Source organism: Octopus bimaculoides, chromosome 29 (assembly GCF_001194135.2).
Source record: "Octopus bimaculoides isolate UCB-OBI-ISO-001 chromosome 29, ASM119413v2, whole genome shotgun sequence".
NCBI lineage: Eukaryota > Metazoa > Mollusca > Cephalopoda > Octopoda > Octopodidae > Octopus > Octopus bimaculoides.
Genome location: NC_069009.1, coordinates 11,766,146 through 11,772,546, shown reverse-complemented (window position 1 = coordinate 11,772,546; position 6,401 = coordinate 11,766,146). Strand labels below are relative to the sequence as shown.

The 6,401-nt window shown below is 37.7% G+C and overlaps 1 long non-coding RNA gene across 1 annotated transcript in view; it reads right to left on the bottom strand.

Annotated features, from left to right (window-relative positions):
- Positions 1–61: 61 nt before the first annotated feature.
- The window catches only part of LOC106874691 (uncharacterized), a 20,120-nt gene continuing 13,780 nt past the window's right edge, over positions 62–6,401 (bottom strand). The window contains exon 3 of the long non-coding RNA XR_001410033.2: positions 62–5,863. This is a non-coding gene — a long non-coding RNA (uncharacterized LOC106874691). The remainder of the gene's footprint in view (positions 5,864–6,401) is intronic.

Below are 6,401 nucleotides of genomic sequence, written 5' to 3'. Positions count from 1 at the left end.
CATATATATACATATATATATACATATACATATATATATATATATATATGAGGCGCAATGGCTCAGTGGTTAGGGCAGCGGACTCACAGTCATAGGATTGCAGTTTCAATTCCAAGACCAGGCATTGTGAGTGTTTATTGAGCGAAAACACCTAAAGCCCCACGAGGCTCCGGCAGGGAATGGTGGCGAACCCTGCTGTACTCTTCCACCACAACTTTCTCTCGCTCTTACTTCCTGTTTCTGTTGTGCCTGTAATTCAAAGGGTCAGCCTTGTCACAGTCTGTGTCACGCTGAATATCCCCGAGAACTACGTTAAGGGTACACGTGTCTGTGGAGTGCTCAGCCACTTGCACGTTAAATTCACGAGCAGGCTGTTCCGTTGATCGGATCAACTGGAACCCTCGACGTCGTAAGCGACGGAGTGCCAACAAAGAACATATATATACACAATCATTGTGAGTATGCATCTCGCTCTCTCAACATACATAAATACACGCACACACATACGTACTTACAATCATACATTCATTGAAATATCTTTATATACACACACACACACACACACACACACACACAGCTGGGCGTTGATCATTAATTAATGAAGTTAATGCTTTCGTGAAAAATTTAACTTTTAAATTACCTTTGAAAATCATTATCAGACTAATTAACTTCCATTAATTCAAGTCCATTAACCCCAAAAACTTCACAAAAACCAGTAAACATTTAAAAGTTTATATGGTTTTCAGATTGTCTTAACATATCTAATATTGTACATGTCATTCTTTCAACTCTGATATAACGCCACATTTTATTATAAATAACTTGTAAGACATCATTTGGCCCTGCCTAGATTTGAAACCAAATCCACCCACTTGTTGCTTGCAAAGACAGTGAGAAATTTCTAGTCAAGAGAGAACAGTGATTGATGTGTTTCCACTTGATCCGTGACCTCACTGAGGTGGATGTCAGCAGAGAATTTATTGACTTCCATAAAGTGGGAAAATAAATGGAAGAAAAAAACGTTGGTAATATTTCGGCGTGAATGCAAATAGTTGTTACGAGGTAGCAGGGCATGCTAGAAACAGCAGCCAAATTTTTCCTTTTCTCATGTGGGCCGTCTGTTTTCCAGAAATTCCTCCCTCTCACCCCCTTCAAAACCTTTTGCCTACAAATTTCTTTCTAATCATAATCTACACTGAGTATTTGTATAAAATTTCATTAAAAAATATTTATTTTCCAGAAAGTTATGAGGGGAATTTTCCTGTGAATTTTCCGAAACTCCTCTCCCCAACCCAATGGTTCCCAAACTGTGCACCGCAAGATGGGATTAGGTGCACCTTGAATAAGTAAGATTATATTTCAAAATATGAAAAATACAAACCGAAATTCACTAGAAAGTTCATATATAAATGTTTAAGTGGCAAAAAATGCAATACTAAGTTTTAAACCAAGAATGAGAGGTCGTTGTCTCCTCATTCAATTTATTTAGGTTAATTACAATTTGACAAAGTTATTTAATTTTGAATCTGAAATTTCATAAGGATAAGAACTAAATTAGCATCAATTCATCCTCGAAATTGATGTCTTATGGACATATCTAGCGCACGACTATGTTTCAGCTTATTTCGGTCGTAGCTTCTACAGTTTTCATTTCAATAAGTGTGAAAAATAAACTACTGAAATAAAACATATGCTGTTGAACTAAATCTGTTAATACATCCTCACATATTGTGGCTGTATTTCAATTTTTTTCATTCAGATAGTGGTGAGAATTTACATCTTTTTAATTAATTTTCAAAGACTTCTCACAAGAGTCCGATAATGTAACACGCTGCCACTTTTCACAGCTCACTGGTCACTGGTCTCAGTCTTAGTTTGAATCTGTTAGTACTTTGAATGAGACGGTTCATATTAACATATTAAATTACCCATAATATGGAAGGCATAACCATGACGATTACGAATCTGAAAGTGAACGTTCATCAAAAGCAACTAAGCATAGTGATAATAATGCGAAAGCTCGACCCAATCATAAATATTGAAAAAGCTATTTGAAGTTTGGGTTTCATTGGACAAGTAACAAGGATCAACCTCTTCTGCCATGCGTTGTTTGTGGTGAAAAGATGTCTAACGAAGGCATGTTACCTAGCAAGATGAAAAGACATTTTACAACTAAACACTCAAATTTTCAATGTAAAGATCTGAATTATTTCCAAAGACCGCTAGAATAGCAATTTAAACAAAGAAATTATTTTGAGAAAAGGATGAATGCTTCTGAAAAGGCTCCAGTCACGTCTGTTGAGATAGCCGAATGACTGCACTACAAACCAAATCACATACTTTAGCCAAGTCGATTATCTTACCCGCTTGTAAAAAGATGGTTAAAACCATGTTAGGTGATGACGCCGAGCAAGAAATAAGCAAAAATGGTGTTTTACATCAAAATGAAATAGAAAAAGAATTGTTAAGCTGTGACAAGCCAGCGCTGCTTCCATGCAAGACAAAATGCTCTGTGTTTGATAAGAGTTGGAAGGGCTAATCTACAACAAAACGCTTGCAAACAATCACACGGACCATGCAATGCTTTATGCTTAGCAAATGCACCAACTCAACAAGACAATCTACCTGAAACAGACTGACCAAGGACACATCATGCTTCTTCAACATGACAATGCTCTCCGACTGTTCACTAATTTTGATCAGGAAATGCTGTTGGGGAGCTCTACCACACCAACCACATTTTCCTGATATAACACCTTCGTATTACCATCCTTTCCAATTGAATTCCAACACTGAGTGAGGCATTTCATTCAACAACAGAATGGAGCTGAAATCATGGCTCAATGAATTCTTTGAGTCAAGACCAGATTCTTTCTAACATCAATGAATTTACCAAATGGTGGAATGATAGCAATAAGTTGTGAACAATGAAGGAGAATATATAATTGAGGGATTTGTGAAAACAGTTGATAAAAAATCAGGATGGATGTATATTGGTTTGGCTTCATGAATGAAGATTCATCAGGGACTGGTCCACATTGACTACAGCTACATGCATGGCTGACAATATGAGACCAGCAGGCAGGACTGCAGTGGCTGCAGTTGAAGGTGTGGTCAGGATTTGATGGCATGGTGTTGCAGTTCTCCCTCCTCTGCCTTTTGTCCTTCACAGTGGCCCTGCACGGATTTCCAGATGAGACAATAGGATCATTATCCCCATCATCATCACCTTCACCATTATCATTGCCATCATCATCCTCTATACTTAAATTTCATCATCCTCTACACTCTGTCGTCTCCACAAACATGTGTTGAATGATTTGACAGGATCTGATGAGTTGGAAGTCTGCACCATGTTTCAATGTCTGCTTTGGCATGGTTTGTATGACCAGGTGGCTTTCCTTACATGAACCAGGAATGGGGTGATCAATGTAAAACATGAGTGGAGAGGGATAATGTTAAAAATGAAGGATGGCTGTTAAGTGAAGTAGTTCTGGCTACTGAAAAAAATAATTTCTATCTCAGAAAAGATGATAAAATGAGTAGTTCTGTGCAGTGGATTTTCTCAAACACCGTTGATCACCAGTCATTCCAGTCCTTTGTCAGACTAAGATCAACTTTTACTACTTGCTTTCCTGTATCTCTTCCACAATTCCTACCAGTCTTAAGTGATTGGCACTTCTCTGTGTAGTTCGTCTCATCCATAACCATTGTATGTCCCATACCAGTTCTGTCTTCTCTCTTATACATTACATCTGATTCCTTTTATACCCAATTTCTCTCTCAATACAATTGCACTCTGCCTTACATACACACTGATGTTACACATCCAATGGAGTATACTAGTTTTAATCAATTCTAGTCCCTGCATATCTCTACATTAACAGTCCACATTTCACTAACATACACTTTTGCTGTTTATTCTTTTATTTATTCTTTTACGTGTTTTAGTCATTTGACTGTGGCCATGCTGGAGCACCACCTTTAGTCGAACAAATCGACCCCAGGACATATTCTTTGTTAGCCTAGTACTTATTCTATTGGTCTCTTTTGCTGAACCACTACATTATGAGGATGTAAACACACCAGCATCGGTTCTCAAGCAGTGTTGGGGGGACAAACACACACATATATATATATATATATATATATATATACGACGGGCTTCTTTCAGTTTCCGTCTACCAAATCAATTCACAAGGCTTTGGTCGGCCCATGGCTATAGTAGAAGACACTTTCCCAAGGTGCCACGCAGTGGGACTGAACCTGGAACCATGTGGTTGGTTAGCAAGCTACATACCACACAGCCACTACTACACAAGCATCACATATTCTGCCTTTCACTCTAAGAGAGAGACCTTTTCTCACCAGCAGAGTTAATATCTTTCTGAACTTTCTCCATCTTGTTCTTATTCTGGCAACTCTGACAATTTCTTTTGTGATTTTTCTTTTCATTTGCTATGAGTCTTTATTCTTCATTTGTTCACTCTTATTGTCTGAAAATTCTTTGATGACAGTATTTTCTGACAGTTTATTTCTTTGAAATGTTTCTCTTCTGATGCAGCGGAGAATTTTGCCGCCAAAACAATTGTAAAGAATGAAATCTTGAATAAATATTTCTTTCTCTTATTCCAAAATATTGATTTGCATTCCATGAATATTGCAATCAATCGACATAAGTGTTGCAACTGCTTTCAAAGTTACATTTCTGGGATTGTAAAAGAATGTATTGTGTCCTGATTCAATCATTACATGTTGTGTTAATAGAAATTTCTCTATTAAAATTCATAGATGTGTGTGTGTGTGTGTGTGTGTGTGTGTGCGTGGGATTGAGTGCTTGTATATGTGGAGCACAACAAAAACTTGTGATTGAGGAAACTATAAAAATAATAAGAACTTTAAAAATATGTTTGCGTTTCCAGAGGTGACATGATGAGGCACAGTTCATGTCGGAATCCAACTAAGAATATGTTATGTTTTGGGTGGAGGTGAGATATAATCTCTCGGAGAACGTTCACAGATTATTGCTGCAGAATCGTTCTTCTCATTTTGGAGCTGAAATAAAATTTTCTTTGAAGAAAAATTGGTGCAATGATAGCAATAAGTTGTGAACAATGAAGGAGAATATATCAGAGGGATTTGTGAAAACAGCTGATAAAAAATCAGGTTGGACGTATATTGGCTTGGCTTCATGAATGAAGATTGAGAAGGGACTGGTCTACATAGACTCATGGCTGACAATGCCAATTTGAGACCAGCAGGCAGGCAGCAGGTGGCTGCAGTTGAAGGTCTGGTCAGGATTTGATGACATGGTGTTGCAGTTCTCCTTCCTCTGCCTTTTGTCCTTCAGAGTGGATTGAGAAGGGATTGGTCTACATGGACTACAGGCACACTCACCGTAGCCAATATTAACAGAGAACATTGAATCACACTGGGTCAATCTTGAAAATTGTTGGCTCTTAAAAAATATCTCCAAAACAAGAATAATCTGTTTTGACAGTAAGTTCCCACAAAAAAGGGGTTTTTTGATTCAATAATGAATTTGATAGATGGAGAAAAACAAGAAAAACATGGTGCTGGTTACGACTATCATTTTGTTATTCAGTCACGTTGCCACTACTATGGAGTGTTTGGATATTCAACCTGTTTGGAATTGGAAGACATTTAGAAACAAAACCCGATCTAGAGATTTTAGTTAATTCTCAACTTACCTCTGCACAGCATAATGTAAAGCTGTACACTTGCTTTTGTTACACATGTTCAAATCAGCTCCAGCATCAACTAATAATTTTATCAAATCAATGTTGCCCAGTTCAGAAGCAAGCATCAGGTAACTTCTATCATTTGAATGTATTTCGTTAATCTGAAATAACGTAAGTGAGCGTTTTTGAAATAAATTAAAGAGAGTGTGACGGAAAGGGAGAGGCAGGCAGACAAGGAGGATGCATGAGTGAAAAAGAGAAATAAGAAAGAAAAAGAAAGATGGACACGAAACATGAACAACACACATACACAAACATGTAATAATCATCATTTTACTTCCATCTCCCATTCTGGCATTGATTGTAAGAGATTTCATGGTTTGAATTGAGTTGTTATTCGAAGTTACTGACCTCCCAGATTATAGGGAACCCCACCATCATACCCTCTCTCTCCCTTTCTTATTTCTTTATTGCCCACAACGGGCCAAACATAGAGGGGACAAACAAGGACAGACAAAGGTATTAAGTCAATTACATCGACCTCAGTGTGTAACTGGTACTTAATTTATCGACCCCGAAAGGATGAAAGGCAAAGTCAACCTTGGCTGAATTTGAACTCAGAATGTAACAGCAGACGAAATACTGGTAAGCATTTCACCCGGCGTGCTAACGTTTCTACCAGCTCACCACCTTTCTTTC